The sequence below is a fragment of the Vidua macroura genome, chromosome 13 (assembly GCF_024509145.1).
Source record: "Vidua macroura isolate BioBank_ID:100142 chromosome 13, ASM2450914v1, whole genome shotgun sequence".
Classification (NCBI taxonomy): domain Eukaryota; kingdom Metazoa; phylum Chordata; class Aves; order Passeriformes; family Viduidae; genus Vidua; species Vidua macroura.
This window is the reverse complement of record NC_071583.1, coordinates 4,853,245-4,869,602: the sequence shown is the minus strand read 5'-3', so window position 1 is coordinate 4,869,602 and position 16,358 is coordinate 4,853,245. Positions and strand designations below refer to the sequence as shown.

Below are 16,358 nucleotides of genomic sequence, written 5' to 3'. Positions count from 1 at the left end.
CCTCATTTAATGACTGTGGATGCTGGAGGGGAGCAGAGCAGAGGGAGTAGCTGGGCTTGTGCCCTTTCCCACTGGAGACAGGGTGCTGAACAGGACAGAGTGTGACTCTGCCTCTCCCATTCCCTTGCCCAGCACCTGGGATCTGGGTGCCACTCAGCCAAGCTCTGGCAGGTTGGATGTCTCGTTCCTTCTTTCTCTCGTTGTTTCCAACCCAGGAACAACTCCTCAAAGTGTGGACTAATGAATCATTGCAAGTGCTTGATGTGTTGGCAGCTCCTTGCCACCCAGCTTCACACTCTGTTCTGCTGCCGTAATTTTAAGAAACTATTGGAACAGTGCCCTCCACCCCCAAAAAAAGTCTATCCAGAGATCTGGGAAGTAATGTATGCAGTCCTCCCCCAGTTTATTTGTACCAAGCCATTTGGGTAGGCCTTGGTGTTAGTTTTAGCAGCAGAGTAGGTTCTAGTCAAGGAATCAAAATCTTGGGTATAGTTTACCCTGAGAAGGTAATTGAGTGAGATATTCCAGAATTGGTGAAAACAAACTCATCTGAGTTGAGAGAATCCAGTCCAAGACACCAAAATCTCCCAATTCCATAAGAAAGAGTTTTGCTTTACATGGGGTATTAGTCATTATCCTCTCAGTTGTGTTTGGTAGTTTGAATTAGAATTTATGTAGCAGTCTTTCATGCCAAGCTGTGGTCTGTGTTCATCTTTGCATGTACAGGAGACTTGTTTGTTCTCCCAGTGTCTAAGTTTAGTTGAACCATTGAAATCTGTACTTTCATTAACTATATGTCATATTTTATTTGACTCACAAAGTTCACATCATGATGTACTTCAGTGTGCATGTTAAAAGAACTTAGTCCAGTGTTTCTGAAAGTCTCTGGGGAGCGGATGCCTTGTGAGGGGGACCTGTTTCCCTTGGCTTGGCTGTGGGGTCAGTAGGTTGTTTTTGTGCTTTCAGCAGAGAAGAAATCGGGAGTTATGGAAGTCTGTGGTCCTCTCCTGTTTGGGTACTCAATGAATCTTTGGGTTTTCACCCACATCCCTGTAACACCTTGACCCTTTGCTTTCTGAAGCAAATCACAAGTCACATTACAGGTGAGCCTGGCCAGAGGAAGAGTTTCCATTTTACAGAGGGGTGAAATCAGGGACAGTGTTTCATCTGGAAGGTGGGAATTGGGCCTTTCCTTCAAATCCAGAGGAACAGTCCCCTTCTCCAAGAGCTTAAACCCTTTTCCAGTGTTTGAAAAGTTGCCTGCTTGCCTCTGCTAGTGTTCCTGCCTTTTATTTTCCTCCATTTCTGCAGTGTCAGGAAGAAAAAATAAATCTGTAATCCAAGTAACATCCTAAATATAGAAGTGCTAGTTTACAAATGAGAAGTCTTTCTGATGGCTTCAAAATGGTTTTGTAATAAAAGGAAATGTATTTGACACTGCCAGAATTTACAGTCCCACCAGAGACTTGTGAAAGAACTGCTATACCAAACAGCCTGGGCTGGAATGGAGCTTGTTGACACGTAGGGGTTACTGAAGGGTATTTCTGGCTGTTGCCATGAGGATGGCTTAGCAAGAAAAAATACCTTCTCTGTGACTACTGTAGGGCTTGTCTGTACCATCAGCTTTAAGAAAAAGTATTTTAATGGATGGTGGTTAAAGGGGGAGGCTGCTTTTCAAAACTGGTATCAGGATATGCCCCTGAGAGCCAGGAGGAAAGGGTTCTGAGCAAATCTGGTGTGGGTGGTACAATCTAATACTGCTTTTGGCTGTTTAACTGAGTAAAAAACAGTTTTTCTGGAGTCCCTGCAACTTTCAGGCTTTATTTTTTTTTCTCCCTCTCTTTCTTTCTCCAAAATCTTTCAAACTTAGAGTCCCTCATATGTTCAGTTATAATTGCAGGAAGGTGTCACAGTGGTCTTCAGGTGCTGTCAAGCACAGAGACTATTCTCAGCCATTTGATGAGATTTCAGCTATGGGTTTAGGGGTGAATGGCCTTATTCCATTTGACAGCAGTTATTTACAGCAGCATCCAGAGATGCAGTTCTGTTTGGCACTTAGAGGCATAACCACAAAGGAGTTAGCAAAAATGGGTAGTTTGCCATGGCTTCTGCTTGGTCTACATTTGGAGGCACTGTCAGTGTGTTGGGGAGAGAGGAACCTTCTACCCAACTTCTGAGAAAAACTTCTGTCCAAAAATAAAATGGGAGGACTTTAAAAAGTGGCTGATGATAGAAGGGAATAAATAGTCTGTAATGAACTTTTCCCCTACCAAAAGTAAGAGTGAAATAAGATGGCTAAAACAAGTATTGGAAGCTTGATCAATATAATTGTCTATAAACTGGTGATCAAATGCTTCATTGCCTTCAGATGAAGTTCCTGTCTTATTCACTGTCACACACGAGGTCTGCACTATATTATTTTCATCTACAGGCCTCTTAAGGGCTTTATGGCTTGCCTGGGAATCCTATGTTGCTGCTTGATCAGAAAACGGAATGTCATGGGATACTGAACATGGAGGATTTGCTTAAATGTTGTGCTAAAGATCAGCTCCCCGTGCTGAGTGGCAGCGGTTTAAACAGCAAAACCCCAGTTTTAAAGCCTTAGTTTTCATCCACGTTTAGGCCTGTGATTGTATAACCTGTTTCTGTGGGTGCTGGGGCTTTGCTCTGCTTTTTGCTGTCATTTTAACTTGAGGGCTTCTGCTGCCCTCACACCACTGGCTCGTTTGAGTCCCCACTGTGCTGGGACCACCAGGCTCTGCTCCCCCTTGATACGCAGTGAAAATACCTCCATGAGCTCTCAGAGATGTTTCAGGTTACATAAACCAGGATTTAAAATAGTATCTTTTTCACAACATTTGGAACACGTGTTCGTGAATATAAATTTTCAGCGCAGTGCCAACAGAGTTAGTTTAACAGATGCAGAACTCTGTTACTAAGTATAGTTTCTGCAGTTATCTCTCCACACAAATTTCTCCCTGGGCATTTGCTATGTGCTTATCAACACTGCAGATGATCATATGCATGTTCTTTTTTTTCAGAAAACAGTCTGCAAGCTTTCTGCTTTCAGAAGCTCTTGAAAGCACGTTCTTCTGAAGCCACATTGAGTTTCAACTGATGAATCAGAATTCTGCATGGAAAGATTTGGGTACAAACACAATAAGAAAATTTAGCAATACTTTTTTTTTTCTTCAGTTTTTTTTTCCCCCTCCATTCTTGCTTTCCCTTGGTAAACAGCAACACTTGCTGGCAAGAATGGGAATAACAGATCAATCTGCTTATTTTCAGTTGTCGGATTCGTGTGTGTCAGTCATCCAGCTCTTTTCCAGCTGTTACCCAATGGGAATTTACCTGGTGGAGAGGAAGACTTAATGTTTTGGCAAAAGATCAGACTCCTCCCTAGTGACATTAAACCCACAAGAGAACCTGAAGTCAGCTTCAGATTTTATTTGAATGAAAACCGAATTCTTGGAGTTTTCCCACCAAAATAAAATGCTCTCATGAGTTGCCAAACTGGATTTGGTCACCAGTAAGCTCAGGAAACTATTTAAATAAGAAAGAAGGAGTTAATTGAAGGTTGCCTGTTCCTCTTTTGCCAAGCAGCAGGACTTTTGTAGGGTGTGAAACTGTGGTTATTAGCCAGGGTTGATGGGGATTGTCTCATTTATTACCACACACTGTTAAGAGTAACTGTTGGGTCCTCTGTTCAAGCAATGCCTCTGTTGCCAGTGCTGTCAGGAGATCTGCTTCATTTAAAAAAAAACAAAGTCCTGGGCTTGGTATGTTAGTAGCCATTGAAGGGGAACATAAAAGAAATACAATAGGAACAACATACTGAAAAGAAACACGGCTTTTAAGGTTGTTGAGTGCTTAATTCTTTTGTAATAAAAGAGAATTCAAGTGCCCACACACAGTAAAAATAGGGCTGGGGAAAAGAAAGCATCAAAACTAGCAAAAAGGCTTTGGGTTTGCTGAAGTAAAAGGGAAAAAAACGGGGAAAATTATCAAAACCCCCTAAAACTAACCAAAACAAGTAAGAAAACCCCTAATCTGATAGAAACTCCACCTTATTTTGGTGGAGGTTAAGGGATGTAACTTGATTTTCCATGATGTACTTTCTGTCCCATCACATCTGACAGGTGGCAGTGGAACATGGAGGTTCAGCATCAGGTGTGAACACTGCAGAATTACTTGTCTTCTGTCTGCTTTGATGTCCAGTAACTTATCAATGGATATAATTTTAGAGAAACATTGGTGTTGAAGTTTGACATCTCTATTTTTGTGCACGTTTTAGGTTTTGTTGTTAAGATTGCGTTGTTTCTTGTAGGTGGGACAGCACAGTCCTGAGTCTTTGGCTGATTAAGGAAAATGAGAGTTTCTATGAAAGTGTGTGGAGTGATGTGTGTGGCTTTGCTTGCAAGAGGGAATCCTTTGCCTGGGTCCTGTGCACATCACTGCTGTTGGGTTGTTGCTGGGGGATTGGCTGAGTTGGATGTGCTTGGGTAACTCTGAGGCAAGTGAGCATCTGCTAGAGTGGACACAGCTCTCTGCTTTGGGAATAGCAGGGGATAAGCTTCCCTAATAACTGGGTTTTTTGCTTTCTTTTATTGAACTTGATAACAGCCGTTGTGAAGGTTGCTGGGATTGGTGGTGTGGTCTGTAGTGTCAATTCTCATTTTCCTAATTCGGAGTTCAGTTTGTTGGCACCACTGACTGTGGTAGGTCCAACCTCCCTAGTTGTCCCTTCCCCACCCCGCTGGTTTCAATGAAAAACGGATTTTGCGGCAACTTAAAACTTTTTCTGTAGGTGCCATTTCCTTCTACTCACCTTTTTCAGGCTTCAATATTTGTGGTGCAAAAAATCTGTGCTGGGGTATTTTCAGGATTCCCTAAACAAGGAGCTTCTGCTCCAAGTCTGGCTCTGAGTGTTACTGTCCCTTTCCTTGCATAAAGACCACCTGTGTTCTTGGATTCTGCGTGGATTCATCTCCTAAAAGTAACTTTAAGGGCTGCTGTTGGGAGAAGAAAATATTGCAGGGCCAAGGAATCTGGAGCCTGCTGTCATGTACTTTACTTGTCTGCACCTGGGGGCAAAACCGATTCCTGAAGTTGTGTAGGACTTCCCCCTTGAAACAGGGAGTAGGAATATGGGGAGGTAAAGGAAAGCTTGGGATTTTCCATATCCTTGTGCTTAATTTAAGACAGTGATTCAGCCAGCCAAGGGAGGCAGTTTATCTGTTCAGCTCTGGTACAGGCGTTGCCTCTTCTTGTGCCAAATACCTTTGAGGATGGGAAGAGACAACATGGTCCTTCTGGAAACCTGAGAAGAATTTTGGTGGTTAAAAAGAAATAAAATAAACTTGAATCTGCTGAATTTGTGCTGCCATTTATACCTAATAGAAGAGAGCAGGGATTACAGCAGAGTTCAAGGAAAAAACCTTGAACCTATGAGTATGTAATACTAAGGAAGCCTTTTATTTCTGACTGATTTGTGTACCTTGGTATTTTCATGTCTCGTGGAGAAGGCTACTGTGTGTGGTTTGTCCATCCAGCGGCTGTGGTAACCCATAACTCTAAAGTGTTGTGCTGTAGGTCTGAGATTAGTGTTGAAATCTGCAGGTTTGTTTCTGAAACACGATACAAATGTAACAACTTCTGCAGATCAGCTATAGATTAGCAAATACTTGGTGAGTCATTCCTTCCCTTTGCTGCCTTTTTTTTTTTTCCCTTAAGCATGTCATAAACGTTTAGGAAAGCTCATTCATCCCAGATAGGTGTGAAATCAATCTTTGATGCATAGGGCTGTGACTCAGGGAGTGGAAGCAAAAAGGCTACTTGGTGTAATGTCTGCTGCTGTGCTCTTGCCAAATGCCATGAGCTGCTCTCCTGCACCAGTTTGTTTAGGAGATGCTTTGAAGATTATGGATCTCTTCCATATAGCAGACACCCAATTAACTGTGATTAGGAGTGTTGTAGGTAATAGCTCTGCTATGAGGATGAAGAGAAGATGAGAAAGATGAATAGCACAGGATGTGCAGGTATTGGCTGGATGTGTGAGGGGAGGCGATGGGGTATTGGGAGTCTTTTTCCCCGTGGAACAAGACAGCAGGGGAGAGGAACAAGACAGCAGGGGAGCGTGAGACATTCCAGCCTGGAGGGAGCTTTTTCAGGAGGGTTTCTAGGGCAGGTGTCAGCAGCCTGGCTGGGAGCTGATGTCAAGGTGAGTTTCTGCTTCATCTCCTCGCTCTGGCTTCAGTCCTTCTCTTTGTTGTGTATGTGCCTTTGGCCCTTCTGATGGAATAAGTGGGACTGCATCCCTACAAGATCCTTAGGTCTTTTATGCAGCACAAAGAGGAACTCAGAGCCTTTAGGATCTGTTTCTTGCCCATTCTTTCTGGCTTGAAATTAAGTATGTCAAATATATCTTTAGCTGTGACAACTTTCCTTATCCTTCCATGTCCATCTTCTGTCCCCAGGATGCTCCCCATCCCTTCTTCTCATACTTGCTCTTTCAACTTGGAGGTGGTTTTGTCTGTTAGTAAAGGGAACTGGCTGCCATAATTTCCTACATATTCTTCACCTTCTTCCTTCCCATCTTAGAAGTCACTATTCCAGATTTGTCTTGTGTTACAGCACATCTGCTTCCCCTTCCCAAAACTTTTGCTGTGTCCGACAGATCAAGTTCCATTATTGTTATCTTTGTGAGCCATTTAAAATGATTTTGTTAGGGAACTGTGCTGTAATTTGAGAGATGGCAGAGAGTGGGTGTCATGTTTTTACAGCTCTTGGTGGCACACAGGAGCTTCTGCATTGTTCCCAGTGGATACCATGTACTCTGGAGCTTGCTATCCCAGGCACAGATTCTGTCCAGCCTCTTGCACTCGGGCAGCTGAGGCTGATGGAGCAGTTCTCAGGGCTCTCTGGAGTGCTGAGTGTGTTTGAGCAGTGTTGCTGCTCCTGTAATTGCACTGGGTGGACAAACAGGCTGCTTATTGCTCCTGTGATTGCCCAGGAAATGTTCTGTCAACTCCACCCTTTTTTTCCTGATGTGTAGCACATCCCTCTGATCCAGTGTTGAGCTAAGCTGGAGAGGGGAGCGGAACACGGGGTGAGTCATCTCACAAAGCTTTTGCAGCAGGTGTCAGGCTGAATCTGCTTACCTGCCTTTCTTTCCTCATAGTCATTTTTGCCCCATCTCTCCAGTTTCTTTGGGTTGTTTAACAAGGTGCTCTTAATAGAAAGAGACTTACTAGCTTATTTTTTGCCATCTGTCTTCCATTCTTTCCCTCGAGATCTTCAGCTTGCAGTGCAGGAGATAAATTGGCAGGTAAAGATGATCTTGAGATACTTTCTGCTGCAACATTTCTATGGCAACTTCATTCAAAGAAAGTGAAGGGGAAGGGTCAGCAAAGCAGCACTTGGGGAGGAAGGAGAGGGAGGACTCCCAGCTACAATGCTGTTTCAAGTAAAACTTCGTGTTGGCTTTGTTGCATCAAAATGAGTTGACCATTTCACATGGAAAAGATATTTCTTCTTCCTTCAAAGGGAAGAAGAGATTCACAGTATGAAGTGGTTCAGGCTTTCTTGTCAGTATTAAAAAAGACAAACAAACCCTTTGGCTAGCATCTATTGTAAGGACTGCTGCTGTCTCCTGGCACTCTTCTGTCTCCCCTCATGTTTCTTATGTTGTCTGTCTTCTATAATTAAAGTTTTTCAGGACATGAGTGGTCATGTTTGCTATTTGTGTGGTGCTGTTTGTACAAGATGCTGATTGATGTTGACTGCTCCTGTGCTCTGTGGCAGTGCAAACAAGTAATTAAGTAGCAGATAGAGATTTGGTCTATGTATGAGTGAATGTGCATAACCCCCCTGATATGGTAATATGAAGGGGGAAATACAGAGCTTTAGGTTTTGTGACTTTGATAAATGAACTGTTTTCAGATAGTGGATAAAATACCCAGTGTGCTCAAGGGAATGTGGCAAAATAGAAGCCTGAGTACAGGAAGCTGTCAGGAATTGCAGACATGAGTCTTTCAGCAGCTGCTTTGTTTGATACTTTTAAATGTTGTTGTAACTTTTTATGCAGATGGGCAAACCTTTACCCATTTAAACGATTAATTTTGCTCAAATGTCAGTAATAGAGTGTATTAATGCTTTTGGTCCTCATCAGTTTTTTACCAGTCAGAAAGAGAAAGCTGTAATAGGGTCTCCAGTAAGTCTGTTTTGATATAAGTCCACTCTTCAACTCCTCTGTCACTGGATAAATGCTGAATGGTTTTTTTTTCACAACGTAAATATTTAAAGGGAACATAACTTGTCGGTGGAAACCATCTAATTAAAAGTATTAGGAGCTGTGTTTATTTATAACATGTATGAATAATTATTACTCAAAGTCTGGGTATTATTTTCTTGGGAAGTCCCTCATTAGAAACTCTGCATCATCAAGGGTGAACTGCACTGTTACTTAACCAGTTTCGGTTTGCGTCTGGGCAGAGGCATCAGAAGAAAGCTGCAGAGGCAAAAGGAACATGCTGTGAACGTGAAAGCAAATTTTCCAGCATCCCAGCATTTTTTGTAATTATTTTTATATATGTATCTGGAGCTTAAGCACTGGCAGTGCAGAGCTGCTTGAGCAGTGCAATGTTACGTGTGTGGAGTGCTGTTCTGGGTGGTGCAGGGAGGAAAGGGGAGAGCAGTCAGGGAGTGGGGGCTGTTTCCTGCCCTTAATGCCAGTGCTGCTGAGCATCTCTGGGCTGCCATGCACCTTCTGCCAGACTGCACTCCCTTGGTGCAGCTCTGCTTGGATTATACATCCAAGCATTTGGCTCCTCTCCATTTCCTTTAGAACAGGGACCATTGTTTGCGCTTGGACAACAGTGGCTGTGTTTTCTAATTCAAAAAAATGCCTTATAGAAGAGGCCTTTATCATCATCCCTGCTTTGCAAATGGGGAAATAAAGAGAGAAGGGAGCAGCTTAACCTCAGGTGATGGAGATGAGCAGCAGTGAGGAGCAGGATCCTTGTTCTCACCAAGTCCTGTAGTTATTTCATCTGATGTTAGTGCCATCAAGTAAAACTCTCCTGTGAGCTTGTAAAATAAGAGTTTATCACAAAATATTTCAGAACACGAACAACCTTTCCCTCCATGCAGCCAGAACTGGATTAATTGCAATTACTGGTAATCATGGCCTTAAGCTACTGGCAGTGATATTCTTTGACAGGTAGGGATAGCTCAATAGTCAGTGCTGGAGCTTTGAGCTGGAGAGGCCTGGCAGACAATAGCAGCAACAGCAGGCTGCTTCTCATCCTTCAGGTTCCTGGGAAGGGAAGTTTCTGTACTGTCTGCTCATGGCTGGGGCTGGGAAGTGCTCTTCTCGTGGTCCCATGCATGGAGAGTGAACTCTGACTAGCTCACTTCGTGAAGCTACTCTTTAGATTTTGTTACACAGCACTTGTCCTTTCCTCAAACAAAACCAAAACCCTTTGGTGTTTCTTGACCTTATTTTGTCAATTCTTCAATGTTGTTTTTTTTTCCTACATTACTTCCCTTTTTTTAAGATCTGATGGTTATGTTCTTCCTGAGCCCTCAAATACTCATCTCCTGTCTCATCTGACTATCTCTACATACACCCTGACAGCTATTCTTCCATCTTTACTACAGTGATACTCAATTGTGCTCTCCACACTTTCCTGGCCCTTTTTTTGCCTCTACCTCACCTACCCTATCTCCCACCTTTCTCATGCTGCTGATGCTTCAGACTCCACCTGTGCCACGTCCCTTGGGATTGTTCCTCACCCACTGACTCTGTCCTGACAGCTTCTTCTCTGCATCTCTTTTTTTCTTGCATTTTCCTGTGACCCTTTTCTCCTGAAGGATGCCTCTTGTGCTACATTCTTCCTTTTGTGTTATATTTTCTTCTCTTCACTTTATTCTCCGCCCTCTACTATTGAAGAAATGAAATTTCTGTAGCTTTGTGCCTAATAGCCATATCTTGGTTCCTTGTGTTTTCACAGTATAAAGGAATTCCAGCTCTACCTCTCTGCTGTACAGTGTATTGTACCCACAAACCCAAGGGTGATCCCCGCAACTCTTGTATTGTGAACTTACTTAATTTGGGGGAACAAAGGATAGGAAAATAATACAGAAACAAAGACTGGTGGTAGTAGTTAGAAATTCAGCTTGCATGACAAGGAGAGGCTGCTCTCTGTATTAAGAACTATTTGTTCAAAAGTGGAAATTGTAAGGATTTTGCTAACTGTCCACTTTTGAGACCAGGCTAGGGTGGAGAGCAAGCACTTGTGGCAGGACATGAGTTTGTTTTGTGTTCAGGATAGGGTGACAAGTGATTCTGACCTCTCTGTCACTTTTTTTCTTTTATCCTCTGTTTGCTATCCATTAATCCTTATATCCATGACCCAGACTAACCATAATGTGTGCTTTGTAGCTGTCATCTCACTGTGATTTATTTCTGCCTGTTTGCTCAGAGCTGTTTGCTTCTGTGGCTAGAAGTGGGGTAACCAGGATCTAGCATGAGGGCTGTACTGCATGATGCCAGTGATGTTAAAGCCTTGTTGTTCTTCTGTCATGGAAGAGGAGGAATTCAGCCTTGAATTTGCATGTTCCTATCATACAGCAAAGGAAAACTGAATTGGAAGCTGGGGCTTGATTGCATTTTTCTATTCTGTTCATAAACTATTATTTCCTGGCAGCCACCCCCTCCCTCCCCAAGATTAATAGAATTTAAGCAGTCAACTTTGCATCTAAGAACTGGGCTCCTAAAAAATGCAGTGGAAATGAATCAATTAATGCCTTAAGAACTTTACCATAGAAACATCTCAGTTCTTCCACAATAGCAGCATTTTTCTTGGTTTATGCAACGAGTAGCATGTGAAAAATCTCTGTGTTGCTAAAGATGATCCACATGTTGGCATGCTATTGGAACAGCAATGCACTTCATGGTATGATTTGGTCAGCCATCAAGCAAAGTGTTTTCTGATAGTTTGGTAGTTTTCCTTAATCATGTGACATTGTAGATGCTGGAACTGGAATATAACCTTGCAGAGCTCACAGGAGAGAAATGGCTTTGTCCCGTGCCCTGTCTTGTGTGAGAAATACCAAAACCAAAAAGGTGTGTTTTGGGGCCTGGTGGTGGTGTGAATGCTGTGAGCACCAGGAAGCCTAATGAAGAATTTGTCTGCTAAAAGCTTGTGCTTTCCCCTCCAAGTGTTGCTGTTGATCTAAAGAAGCAGTCTCCTTGCAAACTCTGGAATTGCTCATGCCCTGTGATCGTTGTGGCTGCCAGCACATCGCTTTTTGTTATTATAAGAATGTAACTTTTGATGTCTCGGCCGAATGTGTTTGTTCATCAGCTGCTCTTAACAAGTACTTTGTGGATCTGCATCCTGCAGGCATCTGTCCTGGTTTTCTTTATATTTAGGCAAGGCAAAGGAGCTGTACTGAATACTGTCAAGATGGACCAAGGGTGGTCTGGGCCATCTCCTTTGAGTCTTGGAGTCCTGGCCCAGGATCTTTAAACAATGATTTTTCTGTGTTGGTGCCCAAGTCCAGCTCGTGGTATCTGCAGCCTGTCATCCTGAGTGTGGGGTGAGGGGTAAGAAAGACCAAGCTGGAAGGAGGAAAAGAGGATAGAGACAGGCAGGCAACTTTCTGTCTTGAAGCTCAAAGCCTGACTTAGGGAGATGTGAGGAGTGGGGGCTTCTGTAGGCTTTGCTGGTTTGTCTGTTTTCTACACAGACGTTAATACTTGTGCTCTAGTCAGTGACAATGCAGCTGAAATCAGAGGCAAGTACTGAGGCAATGGGGTCTCCCCTCTGCCCACCAGTGCTCTGTGCCGTGCAGAAACTGGAGAGATCATGAGTGTTTTCTTCAGGAGTTTTGGGAAGTCTTGCTGTGTCAAGATGTCTGTGCTGCAGTGTCTGGTGGCGTGAGTGACACTGCCAAATGGACTCTGTGCTCGAGTGGCTCTGACCACTGGCCAGATCTTCACATGTCTGAAGGCTTAGTCACCTATTAGATGACGTTTTTGAAATATTTTTATTTTAGTTTCCCGAATAAGGTTTACTAATTTATTCCAAAACCTATGGAATATTGTTTGTCCTTAGTCCAATAGAGAAAGTAATTTTAAAGTGTTTGGAGAAAGTTTTTCTCAAGATATGCTCTGATATTTCTGTTGACTGAAATTGCTTATTAATTTGGTGATGCAGCAAGGCTGCTGTCTGGAATAGATCATTTAATACACCCTCTACTGCTCTGCTCAGTCAGTGTGTGTGTTTTCTTAAAAGTGCTACAAGAAGCACAGATATAGCTGGAGCACCTAGTCTGGAGTCAGGGACAAAAATAAACATGACATTATTATATTAGACTTGGCCACAGTTCTGACTGGTGGTGTGCTTTGATAACTTTGACATCTAATATTTTTAAGCAGACTTTAAGGTTCACAGGCTTTGCTAGTTTGGTGGATAAGCTTTTCTCAGTCAGTTTTTTTCTCTGATATTCTTGTTTTGGTGTTTGTATCCTTCTCTTAAGGCTGCAATTACAGAAAGCCAGGGTTGTGCTTTTCCCTACTCATACCAGAGTGGCACTTGGACACGATGCCCCAGCTGCCAGCTGCAAATGCTTTTTTTTTGGTACAGCAAGGTCAAAATTACACAGACCTGCAATCAGCTCACTGTGCTACCTTACTAAAGCATTTTTGTAGCTCTCCTACCTCCCTTCCTGCACTGAAACACCTAAATTTAGAAACGTTGAAGCCCAAGGGTTAGATTGTGCTGTGAATTTGCCACAACTCATTTGGTGTGCATTATGCCCATTCAGATAGTTCAATGGCAGTTCCCTTTCTCCTGCTTGTGTTTTGGGAAGCCACGGGCTGCTTGCCAGCAGAGTTTGGCCACTGGGCTGCTTTGGGTCCATGTCACTGCTGTTACTCCCACTGCTATAGCAATAGCTGTATTTATATTTGCAGTATCACTAGCTACAGCCTTTCTATTTTAAGAATCCCTGGCATGCTGTAGCCTTTCCAGAACATGATTTGCACTCTTAGGAAGAATGAAAGATGCATCCAACAGAAAGGAGCAAGCTTGCAGAAGTTTGGATGTACATCAAGTTTCCTTGGGGCGTACCTTAAGAGAAATGATGGCTGGTTATGAATTATGACTGCTAGAAGATTTCTGCCACTTACAGAAAACTAACATGGAGAGATTCTGACTGAGTCTGATTAATTTTTTCCAATGCATATACACTGGTGGAGTACTTCTTGTTTTCAGTTCTGAATAACTATTAACTCAGTATTGTGGATTTGTCACTGCAACTGATGTTCAGTAAAGAAGGTGCTTCTCCAAGCCGTAATCTTTTCCTAAACTTTCTTAAAGGTGATAAAAAGTGCTCTGGCACACTGGCACTGCTATGGAATAGCAGTATGCTGAACAACCTGTGTGTGTGCATGTGTTGGGTTTGAGCAGGAAAATTGCTCAAGGTTGGCTGTTGTTTCAGGGGAAGAAGGGGAATTCAGCCAGTCAGTGCAGTCAGATTTGATCCATTAGTGTTTGAGAAGGCAGTCAGGAAATTTGCTGCCTCCACATGAAGTTCTGTGCTTGATGAGGAGAAGAGAGCATGTGTAAGGTTTCAGTGGTTTCTTGTTGGCTCAGCTAACTGAATTTTAGTAGTTGTCAACATTATTAAAAGCTTACATGATATCTCTAGTTAATTCTATTAAAAGAGTTTGGCTGGGATGAGCATTCAATCTCCAAATCTCTTAAAATTACTGCAGGTCAACAGACAAACTTACAAGGATTAATAAAGAATTTAACAACAAGGGCCCAGAGAATAAATGACTTGTGTAGAGCCTATGTAGCAATACATGCACAGAGGAGTTACTGAAGAGGATCAAGAGTCTTGTTGCAACTATAAATGTTCTTATTAATCTTTCCAGTGGATGATGCAGTGCCTGGGCCACATCGTTCTTGATCCTATGGCTGAAACCTTTCTAATGTGGATGAACAAAATATTTTTAAGTATATGACAAGTAAATTAAGAGACAAGGATTGAATGTCACTGTTTCTGGACCAGAAATAATTTGGGTTGGAAGGGACTCCCAAAGGTCTTCTGGACCAAGCTCCTTTGTCTGACCCCTTTGCTTTGCCCTTCTAACAGCCCCAGCTGTAAACCATCTTGGCAGTGAGCAGCCAGCCAAGGAACCAAGACAGGCCCACTGATTTCTAAGATATTTCCTTTTTGTCAGAGGGCTCAGCCATGCCAGGGCTGTGGGGCTGCTGCCTTTCCTTCCTAGTGCCAGTGCTGGGCACTTCCCAATGCACTTCACGGCCTGAATGTTCCAGGTTTCAGAACATTCTCAGCTGTACTGATAGGTACATCGTGGGTGGGAAGAGGAAGAGTTTGTTTCCTATTGAAGAAATTAATTGCTGGTAACTTCCCACATTCTTCTTTCTCAGTTTTGTCACTGAATATTTTCCAGGACCTGGCGTTTTTTTTCCGGTAGCAGTTTTGGCTGGAAAAGCTATAGGCTGTTTCTCAGGGCTGTTCACTCAAAAGCAGCTAATATTAAGAGGAAAGCTCATTTGCATTTTCAGAACTTGTGGATGATTAATTTTTTGGTAACAGAGGTTTTTTTTTTCCTTTATTTAAGTGCTAACAAAATATGTGCATGTACAAAAGCTGTGTTTGAGTGCATAGAGATTAAGCCAGCTAAAAATAGCGACTTCTGTGACCCTGCTGGAATTTTCTTTAAGCTTGGAAACACTGAAGTGTGTGTTTTGTCAGATTTGAATCATGAACCTTGAAGAAGAGCTAATGACTTCTTATTTCTCACCCCTAATCCTCAACTAGAGCATTCTTTATGTGAACAGCAGATCAGTCTGAAACTGTACCTCAGGCTTCACTTACCTTATTTAACTTTGCTTACTTGCTTTGTTCATTGTAACATTTTTTTCTGCTCCAGTGAGTGTGTTTATGAAAATCATTATTTTCAACCCTTATTGTCAGACCCAAGCAAGCTGTGCAGTTGTTGCTGGGAGTGACAGTTCCCCACATCTGCTTTATTTTCTGTTGTACCTAAAACCAAGCTTTTCCTCTTGAACATCTTGTAACTCTTCCCCTGATGAAATGTGTGGCTTTCTCTGGTATTCCATCTTGTTTTTTAGCTGGGACTAAATGATCAACTCTTGGGACTAAACCTGTATTCTCTGCTACCTGTCCTGGTGGATCTGGTTGTAGGTAAGGGATGGCAAAGCTCTCGTTTGCTTTTGGGGCTGAGATTCAGTTCTGGCCTTCAAAAGGCCATCTGTGCCAGGATGTGCTGCACCCAAAGTGGCTGGGGTGAAATTAGTATTGCAATTAATTAAGTTTTACCAACAAAAGGGCAAAAAGTGATTGAAACGCCCCAGAAATCGAAATGTTCTGGTTGCAAGCAATCGTAAAGCCTTGCACGTCCCTTTTTGATGCAGATTTTCATTCAGATGTATTAGTATTTAAACTATAATAGATGTTTTAGTAATTGGTTGAATCCTCGCTTCAAAAAATCTTTTCTTTAAATTTGTCTCTGTTTCTGTGTAGAACAGAATTGCAAAAAATAAATTCCAGTGCTTGACTAGCTCTTGTTTGGCATGAAGTTGTAGAGCACTTAAAATTCCTCATACAACAGCTTTAATTGCTTGCTAATCTTGCCTAAAGATTGGCTGAGAATGTCGGCTCAGTTCTCCTGTTGCTTATTCTCAGTAGCACAGACTGCAAATGCTTGGGGAAAATGTACTGGGAGCCTTTACTGTAGAACATGGGTGAAGGGGTATGGAAACACTTGCCTAGAGGTCAAACTGTTGACGTTTTAGTAGTTGGTTATTGATCTCTATCAGCAGCCTGACAGTTGTATGCCTTTTGTAGAATGAGTTAATAATTTCTTGGTGCGGTGCAAAATCAACACCCAATTGACCCAAGCCCCTGAGTGTGACCTCTGTGGAAGGGGCTGGTGTGAGATGCTGCTCCCAGCGCCTCTGCTCTGCTCCACGGAGCCCTCCTCAATGAGCAGCTCTTCTGGACAAAGCCTGCCCGATAGCTGTGCCTTCCTCTTTCCTTCCCACGTTGTGCTGGGCTTTGATGAATGTGTTAGTGCTCATGTTGGTGGCTGTTCCCTTTTTTTAGAAACAAATCTTACCCACAGTAACTCTATATCCACAGTGAGTAATGGAGAAATCATTGCTCGTTAATGATTCACTTGCAGGTTCCTGTATTGCTCTTGCTCAGTCACTGGTGTTGCTGTTGGCTCCAAAGTGTTGCTCAGCCGAGCACTTAGACCTGATTTTCACAGTTTCAGTGGGGTTGTTGTAATG

The 16,358-nt window shown here is 42.7% G+C and overlaps 1 protein-coding gene across 7 annotated transcripts in view; it reads left to right on the top strand.

The window, feature by feature from the left end:
- Positions 1-16,358, top strand: part of MITF (melanocyte inducing transcription factor) — a 99,593-nt gene that overhangs the window by 20,357 nt on the left and 62,878 nt on the right. Inside the window, exon 1 of one of the 7 annotated variants that reach the window (XM_053989168.1) lies at positions 1,019-1,103. The exons of the other annotated variants lie outside the window; for them this stretch is intronic. The gene's annotated coding sequence lies outside the window, so the exon portion shown is untranslated. Of the gene's footprint in view, positions 1-1,018; positions 1,104-16,358 lie in introns of those variants that run through there. 7 annotated transcript variants of the gene reach the window in all.